The sequence below is a fragment of the Styela clava genome, chromosome 10, assembly GCF_964204865.1.
Source record: "Styela clava chromosome 10, kaStyClav1.hap1.2, whole genome shotgun sequence".
NCBI classification, from domain to species: Eukaryota; Metazoa; Chordata; class Ascidiacea; order Stolidobranchia; family Styelidae; genus Styela; species Styela clava.
The window spans coordinates 15,592,541-15,611,794 of NC_135259.1; the positions used below are offsets into that span (position 1 = coordinate 15,592,541).

The 19,254-nt window shown below is 32.8% G+C and overlaps 1 protein-coding gene across 1 annotated transcript in view; it reads left to right on the top strand.

Annotated features, from left to right (window-relative positions):
• Window positions 1-19,254, top strand: part of LOC120337787 (uncharacterized) — a 90,975-nt gene that overhangs the window by 67,287 nt on the left and 4,434 nt on the right. The window lies entirely within an intron of this gene.

The window sequence follows — 19,254 nt, forward strand, 5'->3', positions numbered from 1 at the left end:
GCTCTCATGGACATTCGCACCCATGAATATTTGCACTCATGAACATTTCCACCCACGTGCATTTGCACCCACGTACATTTTCGCCCAAAGACATTTGCACCCATGAACTTTCGCACCCACGGGTATTTGAACAAATGTACATTTGCACCCACGGACATATGCACCCGGTACATTTGCACCCGCGTACATTTTCACCCAGGTACTTTTACACACGCGTACATTTGCACAAGCGTACATTTGCACCCAGGTACTTTTACACACGCTTACATTTGCACCCACGTACTTTTTTACCCGCGTACATTTACATCCGCTTACAATTGCACCCATGAACATTTGCACCCACGGATATTCGTGACTGGAAAAGAGGTTATATTGCCATTTGCGCCGAAATAGTGACATCCTAAAGTTATAAATAGTAATGAAGACGAACTCACTGCAAACCCGATTAATTTTGATTTTTCTCTTATCTATTTTCTTTCTTGAATCACCTATCTCTTGTTTTGTACAATTGATTTAACACTGACTTGATTAATTTATGTACAACCAGTTTCCTTCCCCATCGTCTGCTAACCACCGCAAATTCGACTACGTTTGCGTTATTTCATCGAAAAAAAAATGACCGATGAAACTAGGAAAGGATTGTAACTCGCAAGGACAGTGAAAACGTAGCGACCCTCATCAAGGATAAGGGCTACTTAGAACTGGTAATCCGTCTTCATTTCGAATATATATTTATAGTTGGTAATTAAAGTTTGTCTGAAACATGGTTATTCGCGATCATGACTATTGGTGCGTTTAACATGTTTGAGGGTGCAAATGTATGCGGATGCAAATGTACTGACGCCTATATATAGATGCATTCTTGAGGAAGTTTATAAATTATTTCAGACAAAACATTGGGCAAGTTGTATTCACACCTATTTATTATCTTATTCTAGACATTCATGAAAATATTTATTTATCTTCCATATTTTACAGGCCTTAACTTAACACTATGTATGACAAAGAATGTCGACGTACAGTTCAGAATCGATTCTAATTGAAGAGTACGGTCGACAGATAATAAATTGATGCAAAACGTCGCAGGAATTTGCAATGTTCTCAGCTTATATTTGAAAATAGCTATTTTGCAAATGCAAATTCACAAATCGGACATGATTGATAACTTACTTTGGCTGATTGCCCCAGATACTTCGAACGGAAATACTTTTGAACTGATTCATGTATGTGCGGAACCACGCTTCGTTCGATAGACATTACAAAGATTATTACGTTTTAAATAATTCTGCGTTTTAAATAATTCTAGGCTTTACCATATACATACATTAAGTAATCAAGAAATAACCTGTATGGTTTGGTTCGTACAATTAGGTTTTATATATATAATATACACTAACTTGTCACCAATACAATGGCAAGCACTAACGTATTCTTGATCATTGAATTTGTGTCTGAAAATGCACTGACAATGCATTCAGGAAGACATTCGTCTCTACCACTTTTACAATCTTGACTCCCGTCACATATCTGTAAAAATTTATATATTGGTAAAGCAATACTATTTTAGTTGTCACGTCTCTATCAGTATGTGAAGATCAAAACAACTTGGGCATAACGCCAAATGTATATAACTCTATCGGGATCAAGCGATCCGACACCTATATTCCTTACTAAAATACCGTTAACGATTTCGATTTCAAATGAATTACGAATCAACGAATGTCAGGACATTTAGGATATTACAGAATAATCGTTTCTGCATCCAACGTTTGCCCTTTTACTAAGTTTGGGTTTATTGTCTGCTTGGTCAAATCCCATACTGCAAGAAATTGTGTCGTGTCAAAATATTTTTTCATTTACTACCAATTCGAGGAACTCTTCCTCCCTAGCTATTCATTGTTTTAATGGCCTGATACATTTTATCTGCTGGAATCGCGAACTGGAAAATAAATATATATATTAGTGCGCTGATGGATGGTTAGTAACTTTGTCAATAACAAGTTATTAACCATCCATCAGCGCACTAATATATATATTGATTTTATAGTTGAGAGAATATTCAAAAGGGATAATATTGTTGCTACTCCCACAGTTTGGGAACACATGTTTTCTCTAAAATTCCTGCAAATTCCTGTTTTGAAAATATCTCATTTAGATTTCAGAGCTAATCTGAGGTATGTGAAAAGCATACCTCAGTTTGTAATATAATATTTAAGAGTCAAAATGCAATCAAACCTCATTTTTAGAGATGAATTTAACATCTTCTGTGTCATTGCAGTAAAAGTGAGTTGTTTCAGTGCAGTTCATTTCATCGCTAGAATCTTCACAGTCCTGTAATAGCCAACATATGAAAATAAAAGCATTTCGTTTTTCCAATAAATATTTTTGATAACATTATTCGGAATTGTAAGTACCACATGTTATAGGTGTAAGTTGTGCAATTTATTACAGTTAATGTCAGAAGCTCGGAATATGGAAGCGATCCAACTCTATAACCTCGTGTTTTTTCGTGCGAATCAAGAATTAAAATCACGTTTGAGCAATCACTAACGAAGGCACTCACTACTGATTGGTTCGCGCATAAAAAACACTGATGTACCCGATTGGTACTGATCGTTCTATTCGCGAGAGTGTAGGTTACATCACAATGAGTCCAAGTTTCACTACTCCGTGTACTTGATACTTGGTAAATTTATTGCTCAGAATGAGGGATCAAACAATAGATTTTGATGTTAAGCAATTCGTATCTCTGTTTTCAACCCAAACCTAATTGTGAATTTGAAATGGTCGACAATGAGACGTCTCAGAGCGATGCTAACTATAGATTTAAGCTACGCGACGGACAAAACGATTTGGTTGATAAGGACTCAGATATCGACGTAATTTGTTAGCAAAAAAATTTTCCATCACAAGGTTGAAAGTGTAATTATCGTCTTTGAGACTTGATGATGTTTTTAAAGTCGCCGATAAAACAAAACAAAATATTTGCAATTATCGTATTATTAACACAAACATAAATTAGTCTCACATACTTTATGAAGGTTGCAGACTTTGTGGTCAGGTACGTTTATTGGGTTATTCCCTTCGCAATTAAATCTTTGAAAATAAAAAAAATAAAATGTGAAAACTTTTTTTTATCAAAGAGAGTTTCGTGGACGGAAGAATGACAAGTTGAAATCAATCTACTTGTTCTGATCTCATTAATCAGTGTGAGAAGTATACATCTCACCAAACTTTTATTATTATTAATTCTATTTTTATTCATTAATAGTCGTTTTATTATTATTTTTGGTATGATTTTAGGTCTTCCAATTCGAAACTCCCGTATCTATATTCAATTTGTGGTATATTATAGTGTGCTAAGTACATCAGACCATCTCAGGTGGAAAAAAAATACCATATTTGAAAAAAATATTATCATGTTCGGTTGATTAAACTCAAATTGCTAACTTTAAATTCATAAAATTAATGTTCAAAACTAGACTCAATTACTAGGTGCTAATTTCACTTCACACGCTCGATATTTAATTTTATTTTAAATTTAATTTGATGTTACTAATAAGCAGAACTCGTGAAATGATAAACAAAACGTTGCCGCGAGTACATTGATGAGATTGGTCGTCCTCGCATGAAACGTCATACGATGCGAAAATAGTTATTAATTCTTCAATACATATATGTTTGTGACATACGCCAGAAAGCAATTTAGAAATACTTTACCTTCGTGGACATTTGATTTCTTCTTCTCCTACTTCGCAATCAGCTATTCCGTCACATATCTTCAAGGATGGAATTCTCGATCCGCTTGAACATTGATAATACCCTCCAAATAAATAGTGTTTGCAGAATTCGGGTATCATCTGGCAATCGAGACATTCCTCGCGGTAAAACTCTCTGCATTCTATAATTCCATCGCACTTTGTTGCAATTGGTTCTGAAAGGTTTTAAATTATAGAATTTTAGTCAGTATGTACAAACAACAAAAATGTTGAGAAATATATATGACCATCAGAGATAATGAAAGTTTGACAGGTTTGTTTGCAAAGAAAGTTCACAAACATTCCAGAATTTTTTAATGGTAAATTACACAAATTTTTTCAATGTTTCCTGGTCAAATGACAAAAGGCGTAATTTTCTCTATCTAGAATATCTATCATTATCTACTGTTTTTATTATCACATCAACTATTTTCTTTCCGATAAATTTGCTATATTTCTCAAATTAAGAATTGGGCTAATTTAATGATGAACTGAATTTTTTAGCAGCAAGATATAGTACAGATGTTAACAAAAATATGTATTTTTTTCTGGAATCGAACAGACCGATTTAGAAGCTAAATTCCATAAACAACAAAAAATAAAGAACTAAAGTAGAGACCATTGGAAGACTTGAAATTATGGTCGTGAACTGAGCCTCACGGTTGATATAAAACAAATGTAAATTTTTAATGGTGAGCTTATTCAGTGAATATTTTGAGGCAACACGTGATTGACAAATTGTAAATATTGTACATCTTATTGAATTAAAAAAAAACTATCTGACACATTTTTCGCTCCCAATTGGTTTGAAATATTAATTGAAACTTAAGTTGTATATTGTAATTGTTGTTTCATTCCATATTAATTACTATAATCTTCAATGATTATATATATTCTATAAAATTGTGAAACATACGGTTACGGTTTAGTGATCCACAAAGGCAGTTACATTTGTCTGCTGTCTGATCCCACGAGTCATCTGTGTAATGATAACATATGGAAATTAAAATGTCCTATATTCACAACCTCTAAGGTCATGAAATTAGCCTTAGTGCTGTAAGACCGAGATTTGAATTATCGTAAAATATTTGAAAGAGTGAGAAATCCAAATCTATTGCAAAATATCTGATTAACTATGATAGACCAAATAATAGAAAACAAATAAAAATATTTTCGACAGTATTTCTGAAGTAAATTTTGCATAAAAATAGTAATAGATATGATAAAATTCGCGTTACCCGGACAACTTGTGTCTGGACAAAATTTTTCGTCAATTGCTCCCATGCAGTCTTGTCTGAAATATAATTATGTTAAATTTTATTCAAATTGAATACACAAATAGATATTTTAGAAGGGTAAAAGGGTAATGTTAGCGTACAGCCTGATAAAACATTCCATAAATTATGGTCGTTTTAGATGTAGATTGAGCTCAAAATCAATTCCAAATAAAAAAGTTAGATTTGTATTGAAGCAACTTACCGAGGTCTTCATATTCTAACTCCTATTCCATACTTTCAAAATATGATGTGACCTACTTACATTTTATCGCATACTTTTGTGCTAGTGTTTGCCTCCGTGGCATTACATGAGAAGTACGGTGTACCATCTTGTTGCCCTTTATTCAAAAGCAAAATTCTTAGTCTTTTTCTAGGATAAATTGTTTCCAAAAATCAAGTAATCGCAGAAAGAAATCTCACCCCAAACAACGTGTTTGCAGATGTCTATGACACCTTTTCGTTTGCATAAACATTCGTCTGATAAATCTTGACAGTCTATGATACCGTCACACAGTTTTCCGTAAGGAATTATTTCTTTAGATTGGAAACAGCGAAAGCACTCTTCTTCATGAAAGACTGCGAGTTATTATATTATTTTGTTAGTTGCTTAATTTTGAAAAATCCTTTCAATTGATGATAATTATATACAGTATGTGCTTTGTGGGCAGTTTATAAATTACTTATCCATATTAAATTCAACAAATTTAGAAAATGAGGTTAGACGTTTAAATGAAATTTTCTTTAGAAACTTTTACACTCTTCTGAATCAGTTAAACAGTTAAACATTTTTTTTATGTTCCTCATTTTAGCAAAATACTTCAAGTTTCAGAAACAGTAAGAGACTGTGCCACTTTTTATCCAACTCTCCAATTCAACTTTGTAATACAATAAGAATTAATATAGGTAAAATCGACATATTATTAACGAAAATCGTTTTTTTAAAAATATCGTTGAGATATGTGACAAAATAATATTTATATTTTATTCTTTGTATCTTTTTTTATATTTTAAAAATGAAAGTAACTAAATGAAATACCAGTAAATCCATTTGAGAAAACATTCCGTTCATTTTTTGTTCTACAAGACTTTACTTATTAAAATATATGTGTATATCTGTTCTGATTGTTTGTATTTTATTTTACTTTTATTTACAAATGAACTTACTTCTATTTAGAATGGGTTCATTTCCATCGCAAAAGCATTCATCGACTCCTGTAATAACGGAAATAAAGAGGCAATAGAAACATATACTGAAATATTGTATCATTACAAACTTTTTAAAACGACAAAAAACAAAAAAACTCTTGATATTTTTGAATTTTGGAAACGCTTCCTTAGTTTGCCAAAGAATGCCTCCGAGTTGGCTACAAGTCATATAGTTTTGGAAATAATCTAAAACATCAGTTTGTGAGAAATTGAGATAATATCAAAATTATACTGCCAACAATAGTTGATGGGCGAAAGATAAATACCCAACATAGAGGTTGTTGCTACTTTTGATCTAATAAAGTAAGTTGTTAATCATCTTATATATTACAGCTTTTACTGCCATTTTCTAAGAACTAAGTCAAGTTTAAGAAATGCTTGTATAATAGTCAAACATATTCCAGGATCTAAATGCTACCATCCAATAAACATGCTCGATTTGAAAATAATACATTTTAAATGATTTAATCATTCTGAATAAAACCAATGTATGGTAATCGTAAATAAACGAAAAATCTGTTAAACAAAATTCTGATACTAAAGCATGAGTTTATAAAACAACAGTTTCTCAGTTTATTCAAAAACAAATTTAAATAACGAATTACCTCCCGAACAATGTGAATACGAATCACATATAAATTCCGCCGGTAGTGGACACTTTCGATTCATTCGTCGAGCGTCCATACCAGAACATAGCATATCTCCCTCTTGTCGTTTTCGATTAAAGTTAGGCTCGGAAGGATATGGGTGATTGTTACTTAAAACAAGGAAGCATTGATCAAATATGTGGACTCTAGGGTCGTACTTTGTTTCCGGTACCCCGCTTGGTAAAACAATTTGGAGACGGTTATTCGTGGCGGAATAAAAACTGTTCCACTTCAATATAAATCAAACAGTTGAATTAGAGGTGAAATATCGTATCCCAGAGATCTCGGAAATAGTTTGAAATTGAATGAAAGTTATAGAAGAAGTGTAAATTTTAGGTCGATAGGTTCATTAGTTGAGATAATACGATTTATAAAAACAACCGCAACAGAATCAACCAACCCCAACAGCAACAAGAATTTACCCAAGTGAACCATTTGTCCACTTTGAGTCGAACAAAATGATTGTAGACAATTGGATGCAATGAGGGTAGAATATGGAAGCATCACTTTACAATCGTATTTATTAGACAGTTGACCAAGATGCAAAAGTATCGACACAATGTTTTAAATATACAACAATAAATATAAGTTTATGAGTAAAACGGTTGTTCATAGAATATTAAGTGGCAAACCCAGATTGGGATCTCATGCTTTCTTACAAATGTGAGCAAGAAAAGATAATTGTAGACTATTGTGAGGCACCAAATTTCTGCTCTGAATTATTATACACATACATTGCTATACTTGCGTATTACGATGAGTCTAAGACCCACATGATTGGTTGTTCAAAATTATACGATATTTCCATAATTAGTAATTCACTCACGTACAAAGAATCCCTTGAGTGCAAAAATTAATCTTTTGGCAATAAAAAAATGGAAATTGGCAAAGTGTTTCATCACTTCGACAAAATGGATCTGAAACACAAATCAGATAACGGACTTATTTTAGCGAAGGCAGTAATAACTTTACAGAGTGGCCGAGAACAATATTCACAAAAAAGCCATACTGCATATTGCTTCATCATTCATTATATCACACTCTTTTTAATAATTTTTGCTTTTCATTTAAATTCAATTCATTATTTTTTTTCGTACTCGAAATTTTATGATTGGTTTTTTGTTTTATCTTACTGGGTGTAGAGATTAAAAATTTTAATGTATATATATGAAAAGCATAAGTGGTATATTTACCACATCTGTTTTAAATAAGTGCTGAATTAATCTTTCTATTTTTTGCTGTATAAATAATGGCAAAGGAAAGTAAAAAAAAATGCACCTGAGAGTTGTTGAATTATATATTTTTGTAAATTAAAGTTATATGAATAATGCTTGGAACAAATAGTTTAACAAAAACTTGAAAAATCCGATGATATCGCATACCAAAGTAGCATCGAATTATGTGATGTCTAACATTGGCAAAAAAACTTTAATGATAAATGATTCTTTATTAAAAAATTTATGAATTAATACTAGAGTCAGTCTAAAAAAAAATTTCGTTTTGAAATTGGACTGCTTGGGTTTCACAGACTCGTCTTTGTCACGGGAAAACCGACAAATTTTTTATACTAGATACTAGGTAGATGTTTGTTGTTTTCACCTGCTTCGCAAAGAGAGGAGGCTTTATAGGTTTGACTTTCGGGAAGATAGCAGAAACCATGTGAAACGGATCGGCATAAATGTCCAGTTTTGTTGTTGTCCAGGAACCGCCGGAAGTCTTTGTCGCTGTTGTCCCTAGACACAAGACATTTAATAGCGCTTGGTATTAATGTGAATTATGAACTCATATAATGAGAAGATGTATCAACAGATCTATGAATATAAACAAACATTTTTATATAAAGTTATGGAAATTGTATTTTCAACTGACATGCAATGGCGGGTATTGTGGTGATAGGTATCGCAATACGATTCACGTGGTACACACCCTGATCCGTCTGTACATTTGAATTCGTCGTTGTAACATTCAGCATCTACAAATGAATGTGTAAAAGTTGAATTTATATCAACGAAAAAGTTATTATTATTGTTTAATGGTGTTTATGACTGGCGATGTTTTATGCACCTGGAATATGATATGCTGCTTTTAACGCTTCTACCCGTTGCGAGGACGTATTTATGACAAAATATATAATTCCGGGGTTTGTTATAAAATGTTGGGGGCTTTTTTCTTCAAAATACCATATTTGCAAATACAGAATAACATTTAATGTTCATTCTCGAGTACGAAACAGGTTATATTTTGTTAGGAGTGGCGCCAAATCTGCCTAAAATTAAGGATGAAACACTTTATATTTTTTGAATAAACAAATTACTTCTACCTTTTAAACAAACTGCTGATTGCAAGTGTTTGAGATTTTCAGGTAACATACAAACAAACCCGTCTCTGCGACAAGGAATTCCAGATTGGTCAAGACTCAAGTTGCGTCGTATCTCATCAATGCCATCTCTATGGAAAAAGAATAGCGTTGAATATTATTGTGATACAAAGTAGATCAATGGATCGTTTTGCTAAATTGTTGTTGTTGTTTTTGTTGTTAGTACTCTTCTTGGTATTTCTCAATCCTCATATAGTTTGGAGACCTGATTAATTTTATTTTTTCGCTGTGACTCAAAGTGTTTAAGATCTTTTTTATGACATTTTTCGGCGTAAAATAACTTTAGTGTTCATGTGTCATTGCAGTAAGGTGAAGGGGAGAAGCTTGCATACCGGTATTCGGCCCATTATTACCGGTATTCAAATTGACCAATTGTTAACGTTTAAAAATAATAAAATAGATATGAACAATCTTGTTATGGGGTTACTATGTTCATACTAATGATTCATGATGAACTAATTGCAGTGACATTTGAAGAATTTCTTGCTATGTTTAACGAACATTTGTTACGATTGAAATGTACTTGTACAGTGATGTAGAAAAAATGAAACCACCAATATATTATACAAACTAACTTACTCGCAGTCAATTTCTCCATCGCAAAAAGAAGAAATAGGAAGCTTGAGGGTTCCGCAATCAAATTCTAAATTATAAATATGAAAATAAAAGCAGGGTTTTTGCGCTCAAAATAAGCCCCAAAAGTTGGTATACAATTTTTCACTGAGAATAGATGCAAGTAATATACGTACTGAAACAAGAGTTACCAACACGAATATTGTGCATTTTATAAATCAAATTAAACTTTTTTTGAATAGGGTATTGAAAATATATAAAATAAAATGCTATCAACCGTCAGAGATTTTATGTTTTGCATCCTTCTTCTGTTGGAAACCGTTTAAGGCGGTAGGTTAAGAAGACAATATCAAGCCTATCAAATTAACGTTTCAGTCATAAGTGGCATTGTTATGTTATTGTCATTTATATTCTAACCGTTGGTATTTCGAGCCGAAATAAGAAATTCAAATAGAATATGAAGAATAAAAAGCAATGTCAGCATGTAAGATTCATCTGTACAAAACTCGTTTGCTAAACTTCATTTAAAGTTACCAATTCACTGAAACGGCCAAAATAATATATTTCCAACACATCGTAGTAAACATTTTATGTTATTAAATCTGATTGATTAAATTACATCAATGATAATATATGGAGTAATATATGTACAAAATGACATTAAATAAATTTATGTTTTGTTTCAAATTCTTTTTCTACATTTATTTCGGATTTATAATTACAAAACAACAAGTTCCGTATGATGACATTTCATCATTAAGATGCACGAAGTTGCAGTGCTGAGCTCGGCCAATCTAACTGATTAGGGAAGACTTTTTTTTTCAAAAAATACAGGTTTCCCAAACTTTTTTGATTCTTAAGTGCCTAATCATATTCGAAAAAATAAAAGCACGATGTTATGAGTGACAATAGAACACGCAAGCATATATTTGACAAATATTATTCTATAAAATATGTTGAATTTTGTCTGAAAGTGATGCACAATTTCAGCAATATTATATTAACACTAACCTGCGTTTATTTGAATCATGCATAGAAGTATAGCAAATGGGATTGTCCATTGTTCAGCTCCGTATCCCCTAATGTTTGAATCTTTCATTTTATAGAAAGTGTTGAACAGAATTATGTATTTCTAATAAATGTCGGTTTTATCTGATATTTGCAAATACTAGTATATTTTTATTTAAAAAATAATATATATATATATATGTATATTATTTTTTAAATAAAAATATACTAGTATTTGCAAATATATATATATATATATAATTATTAATCTTTGTTTGTACATTGATCTTTTATCACTCTATAATTTTATTGTTTATTGCGTATTTCAATAACCTAATAATTCGAATCTAGTGATTACTGATTGTTTTTGTAAACTGATATATTCAAAATTAAATTCAAATAATTTTAACTTTTAAAAGTAGACGTTTGCTTCTGTGACATTTTTCTTCCCTATTAGTTAAGCGAAGGCTAAAATCCTGTAGTGTAAATGAAGCTAATAAACGTAACCTTTGAAAATTTTTTTTATTTTTTTATCAAACTTATCCGAATTTTATTGTGTATTGTAAGTAATACGCAAATAAACAAACTGATCTGCACGAACAAATATACGCGAGGTGCTTTTCTGACAACACATGCATATTTACTATATATATATATACTAGAGTTTGATATTCACAGGAATAAAAATCTCGGTATTATCAATTTTCTATTTGTGTAACAAACAACCATTCTACATACATGTTCCTCCTTCACCTCTACTCATCTTATTCTTTTCAAGATTGTTACGATGATGATAAATTCTCAACTAGACTATGCATGTTGCGGGTTCCTTCCATTCATATCTGTATCTAGTGGTAGAAATTCAAATCGAAAGTTGATATAACAATCCACGCAATTCCCGTGTTAATAAGACAGTTGAAATGACGGAAATAATGATACAAAATTGAGCAAAATATGTTATACGTATCTGTTAAGTATCTAATAATTTGACATATTTTCGCTATAGTGTTTTTGAGACATTATTTCACGACAAGATTTTGGCAAAAGTATAATGCCATTACTAAGTAAACATAACAAACTGGTACGTTCACTTTCTTATAAAGTTTATAAGAAAGTGAATAAAACAAAAATTTAGTGCATGCACTCTCGTAACACACAACAAAACAAATATGTATAACCCTAACCTGGTACAAACGCTGCGGAAGTACCGCAAAATAATTATATCTTTGATAGACGTTGCCGTTTCGGCAAAAAATCGGAACTTTGACGAAACGTTTCAAAACATTAGATCGGTTCGGAAAACAACTTGTTCTTGGTTTTATTTATTGCATGACGTTTATTTTAAGTTAAAGTGTTTCTCGTATATTTGAGTAGAATATTTATATAATTTGGTACTCCCGTAGTGTGTTTACCAGCAGGTTAGGGATAGGTCAAATTTTATTCCGATTTTCCTTATTTTAGTTTATCACGAATTCGGGGACTGTCAGTGTTAGCAAAGTGAATATACTCCTACCCATAGGTTTCAGTTCCTTTACCTAACGTGATGTAGCGTCGCATTTGTCTAAAGCAAGTATCCCCAACCTTTTCGAAGCCGAGGGCTACTTTCTGGTTACAGATTGAGCCGCGGGCTACCAATTCAATGTAAACTTTTAAAAAATCGCGGCTGTGTGGCCATCGTTAGTGTGCTAAGCGTTAGGTTCACAGGTTAGAATTCCATGTGAGGATAGTTATGTGCGAGAGGATTGCTGGACCCCTTACCGCAGTTGGGATGGCTTCCTTCGCCATTAAGTTCATGCTTACGAAAACAAATACTTAGCTAATCCCATACCCGACATGAAATGGTAACCGGACGAGAGGCCCTGGTTCGCTATATGATTAAGCCGTCTTATGGGCTATCTTCTCCCCCGGGATAAATATGTAAATCCCATCCTATTCTGAGTTTATGTCAAAAATGTTGATTCACAAAGATAGGTTGAACGAAACAATGGTCTCGTAAAATAGTATTGCTGTATGATTTGAATCGCGAGCTGTTCTGCCCGTACTGCGCTGACCAGTGGATAGTGAGTGGGTAGATTTCGTGACAAGACGTGAAATACATTTTCGCTTTGCCGTCGCTACAATCGCCCCAAAAATGAGACACGTGCAGGCAGTTATCATGGTGGTAAAAATATATCCACCCCCATTCATTATGAAAATGGTGGGTTTTTCATCGTTTTTCTGCCATTTTTCTTTGGAATCAATAATTATATTATTGCTGCTCCACAAAACAACGGACAAGAAAAAGCGCGGGTTCGTGGTAAGTTATATCAGTGTGATGTCATAATTGGAAGAGTGATAATTGACCCGTCACATTACTGAAGTCAAATAAAAATCAGGTTGATGGCTACAATATTTAATATAGTGCCATACAAGAATAACAGGACAATATTTAACTGATGTAGCTTACTCATAAGCGCCGTTATTAAGCTTAGTTTGGAACAGACCTCCGGGAGACTCATATGGTCTTTAAGGGCGACTTGGTGCCCGCGGGCTACGCGTTGGTGACCCCTGGTCTAGTGAGTAGCCTAATTAAGTCATAAAAAATGTGTAAAAATGTATCACCCATACCCGGCAAACTATCCCAGTCCACACGTGAAAAATAAACGTAGTTTTGGTTTGCAGGTAATCTTTAATCTTTTTATAGTGGGTGACCACCAATGTTGTCACAAAGAGGGTATAAAAATAAAGCATTTTGATCTGCACATGACGTTGCGGTTTTTAATAAAAAAATGTTAGAAATTAACAAATTGAAGTGAGTGATTGTTTAAATGTGTAATTTGGCGTAAACGTAGAAAGTACTATGACCTATAAAATGCGTGTGAAGCTAGTTTAGCAACCACGGATTTCTGAGATCAATCAAGCCCTTTGCAACGATAAAATAAAACGGCATTCGCACGTGAAACTGCCGACATCTCTCCAGCCTCTTGAATTCTTCTAGTTCCTTCATTCATTTTGGTTTCTTCTAGCTTTGCTCAAATTTCATCCACGACACCTGAAATAAAAATGAAGACATCTTATTCATGATTTGAAGTCTCAGAATATTTTAAATGGAGATGATATGCATATTTTTATAAGTTTCTAAAAGAAGATTCTATAATTACAACATTATAATCAAGACAATATTAACAGTCGTTTCATTGTATACCGGTACAGTCCGCAGCTGACCATCAGATATCAACTTACGCGAAAAAGGAACCCCAACAAGGAAAGCTATTTTTTAATTTTGATAACGAAATGGCACACAAATAAGTGAATCCCATGGAAGTCACAAAAACTATTGAAATAAATAAAAACAATAGCCTTCTAACGAAAAATTTAATCTTTAAACACTGTAAATTGCAAATAGTCAAGTACTTAAAGTAGAAAATATTTATTTCGAGTCGACCGTACTCTCCCTCAATTGGAACTGTATGTAGACATTTATCATAAACAGTGTTGATATGCCTGTAAAATATTGAAAATGAATAAATAATTCCAGTGGCAAAGTAGGCCTACGTACGGCTATAGCATGGTCCAATACATTCGATAGCACTGCGGACTTAAATTGCTGGGTTTGCTTACAGTCTTACATAGTATCGCCCTGAATTTTATTTTACTATTAGTGATAATTTCCAACATGACTCCTGCAATGAGGTTACTCCCTATTGCGATGAAGCGTCACTTATTTTGTTTATGTTCTTTATCGTTATTTCAAAATTTATAGCATTACGGTTTGGCCCGTTCAGCGAAAATTGACAGCAGATAAGACAACACTTTTTTAATTGGATGAAATAGATAATTCTGTGGCTACGATTCTTTGACATAAACGTGGGTCTGGCTGTAACATATTTTGCCATATAAAATTATGAGCGCGATTTGGTGCTTAAAATGACGAAAGTTGGAACGAGGCAATACAGGCAATACGCGATTTGGTGCTTAAAATGACGAAAGTTGGAACGAGGCAATACAGTTTTTTCCCCAATATTGGGCGGTAAAATAAAAATAAAAACACTTTTTATTGCTAATAATTGATCAGGTCTTATTTGCCGGAAAAATACGAATCGTGTCTATATAAAATTTTAAGGGTATAATTCATAGAAAATTTCATTTGACATGGTCACGACAAAGCTGAGCTTATACTCAATATAAATAAAATATAAACGTCGCAGATTTACCGAAAAAATGATGAATGTTATTTATTAAAGAAATGCAATTAGAAGAATCAACAAATCAACTTTAAATTGCATTAAACAAAATAAATAACATTGATTTCCTTGGTCTATAAATGCAATATATTGTACCTCATTATGTGAATGTAAATTGAAATTTCAACAGATTTTGATTACATACTTATGGGTTAGACTTGCTATACTTTCATCTCATTCAGTGGTGCATAACCGTATAACTGACAATGTCGCATTTCTTTTGATTAAATAATGAATTACCAGTGTTTTAGAAAGCTAAAAATAAATTTATATCAGATGATGAAACGTAGGTAAATTTTATCTTAATTTGATTAGAATGAGATATCTTTGTGCGAAATATGTCATTATCAGTGGAACGGTGATGCTATGCTAATACTATGCAATGTTAGTTCATTTTCAAACAGGTTCTCATAAAATTACAAATATTTTTTATTTAAAACGATGTGTTAGTGTATTATATTGTCTCTCATTTTGTAATCTTCAAGTCTCTCTTCTCTTCTCGTTTATTTTCTTCTAAAAATTTAACTCAATTTTCAGATTTAAAAAAAATACTTTACAAGCAAATTTCGTCATATAATTTAATAAAATCCAAATTCAATTTTTGTGAAAGTTTTTCCGAAATACACAAAACTTTAGAGAAATTAGACAAGTAAAGTTCATTCGCCAAGATTAAAATATCAGGGATTACCACAGAAATTGCTTCTCATCGATTTTTTTTTCTAAGAATATTTAATAAAACTCTACAGTTACAGGTATGTGTAGTAATTCAATTTCATAAATTCCAAATATTACTTTATAAAATATCATACGTAGTTCTCAAATTGCAAACTGCGAGTGGAAAGACATTAATAAACAATAAATAGGCAGTTGCATACCTCTAGCATTTCGAAATAGGAAATTCATATTTTCAAATCCTTCCTATAACCCTGACCCCGAATGGAGAACTACTAATTTAAACAATGACGGTTGTTTTTACTCAAATCTTGCATTATTGCATTGGTGGCAGGGGCTTTGTAAATAAGATATGGCAATTCCATTATACTCGTCTGTTTCTGTCGAAGGAACGCGCAAGTGGGTGTCATCGGATATGTTGCCTTCCAACGAACTAATGAAAGAAAAACGTTACATACTAGTCTGGCGTTCTATCAATGCAATCTATGCGTGGAACAATTCATAGCTCATTGACTTACGCAGCCAAGAAAAATAATGTGACGTTGGTAATTTTTGCCTTGTTCACAATAACTTCTCCGTCCAAACCAGACGCCAGAGACATAACATCGGCTTAATCACGGTTCTATGTGAAGTATATAATTGACTTTTCTTCATCTTATTCGGTATCTTAATATGATCCGAACCTAAGCTAAAGAAGGCTACAAGGAAACTAAAGAAGGAAACGTTATGCCGAACTAACCCAAGCTAAGTTCGTAAAGGAGGCTTGATTGTGCTCTTACGGCCTTAGCTTAGGTAAGATCTTTATGTGGGCGCGACTGAGATGTGCTTCAGTTGGAGACTGCATATTTAATGCACTGACTTGTAACTTATATGCACCATGGTTGAGGATTGCCTTTATCGTTAGAAAGTTATTACTTTTTATTTATTTCAAAAATGTCTGTGGTCCATTTGGGATTCGTTTTTCACTCTGAAATTTTGCATGCTTACATCATTATGTAAATATTGCGCACCGTGTGGTGGCTCTGTGATTGCACCTCAGCGATTTGGCGGCCAGTCGAGGTCGGAAAAACTATACCGGTAGCCTGCTGTAAAAGATTTGATATCGGTGCTACTTCATTTTGGCTTTCGTGTTCATTTATTTGACCATAGCTTTTTGTTTGTATTGCAGTGAATTACTCCCAATGATAAAGCCAGGTGAATATGATACCTGGGTTGTGACTTTGGACACGATGGAATATTTATTAGGACTGATGATTGTATACAATTAACTAAAGAAAATACTGAATGGAAAACAGGAGAACGCAACGGCTATGGAATGGATGAAGATTGCGTTCATTTTTACGTCGCTGACAATTCGTAGAAGTTGAATAATATGAAATGTAGTATACCAATAAAATACCTTTGCGAGAAGAGAGTTTGAAAAAGGTTTCGACCATCGTTGTTAAGGCGAAGTCGAAATTTTGAATATCCGTACCAGGGATGACCAAAACCGAATATTTCACTACTTCGAATACAATCTGAAAAAATATCGAACACATTTATCGAATAAACTTATTATTTTTATCTGGAATTACAGAACCAAACGATTTCAAATTTAAATAATAAGGAAAGAAGTCACAAGAAGTGTATTTATTTATTTATTATTTTTTTCAATTTTTCCGGAGTTTTCGGGAGTATGGAAACTGATATTTGACGTTTTATTTTAATTAAAAGGGGATGTTCTATGTTAATTCATAACATGTGTAATTCTTATAAAAAAGAAACATTGGATATTGACAAATATATCATAAATTACAAATTTGATGTCTTGATGCTTTCAGAAAAAATGCACAATTTGTAAATAAATTTGTAATAATTGAGACGAAACGGCAAATATTGAAATATTAGCACGAAATAAATGTTTTTAAGATGAAGTGGTATTCACTGTAGTATTACAAAGAAGTGTTAGGGAGTAAAATTCAAAAATTTGTGTTTTTTCATTTTCCAACGATATTATCTTTGTTAAGATTAAAGCCGAATTGTGGTGACCTGGCGATAAGTTCTCTATCAAACATTCGTACTCTAGGTTTTATTCAACTTCAAAAAGAACTTATGTCTAAATCGGGATTCCAACGTCTTTTTTTTGAAGGTCGCAATTAAAATAAATTTCAACTGAAGAACTAAGCTTTTATTATTCAAAGTAACCCGAAAATATTTTAAAGAAGTGTTTTAATGACAATTAATACAATTTTAACAATTGATAGTTTGGATTTTTTGAATAGACTTCGAAAAATCTAAATTTTTTATGTAGTTGTAAAAAAATTCCACAACTATCTCCAAGAGAGCCCGTCATGCGCACAAAATGGATTGGTTATCCCTGGTCCAAATAATATAGCAATAACGATAAAGTTGAATCGATCACCTCACCACGCAGATGCGCTAATAAAGCAGTGATTCAGTGAAAAATATTGGTTAGATTTGATCTTGCCCGCCTTATTTTGGACGATTATATTTTTTTTTATTTCGGATATTTACGTTCCATTAACGTATTTTCAACGTGTTTTTAAATAATACACACTTTTGCCCTACTATAAGTTATTTGAAGCATATTGTTAGCTAGTTATGTTTGAGGTGGGGCGCGAAACTTGTCAAATTTTTAAAATGGGGCGCAGCTTAAAAAGAGTGAGAACTACTGTAATAGAACAATATCAAATAGCTATACCTGTCAACAGTTTCAGTACCAAGCTGATACAGATTACCACATTAGTTTGTGATGAATCAGAACAGAAAAATGTGTTTGGCACTTTAATTTTGGTTTGTAAATAAAAGTGCCCGCTAATTCTTTTTTTAACAGTTGTGTGCAACCAATCACGAGATTTATAACAACAGAATCGATTATTTTCAAGCACTTGCCTCGCATATATATTTCAAGTCTTTGTTGCACGATTACGTCGTTCGACTGCCTTATATGAGGCCAACAATGTACACAATCTTTATCACCTCCCGAATTACTTGGCTGTTCTGCGTACCAATCCGTGTTATCTTCAGTTGAAACTTCGCCATCAGCCCAGATGAATTTACCTTCATGTTTGCTTAAACCAACCCAAGTGTGCTCGTTGCCAACTGTGATCAATGACATTAATTCGCTGCAACAAAAATAACAACATATTAACATAGTTCATTTGATTATTTCGGCTATTTCATCTTTCATACGCATATACGCAGAGATATAAAGCAAGCTGAAGTAGATATATTTGGCGTAACCTAAACTAATAGTAGCACAATAATATAACATCCTACTTTTGCCACTTGGTACAACACCAGAATTAATGTAATTGTAAGTAATGAGATGTTTGATTTTATTCACAAGCTAGCTGTTAGTTAGGGAATTGTAACTTCATGGAAATAGATCATGCAACGCAAAGAGATTGGAATAATCTCACCTGATTGAACTAAATTAAATTTGTTTCGCGGGCAGCACAGCATTGAATATTGGCACCTCACCGCGGGTTGCACAATTTGTTTTTGTAGGCT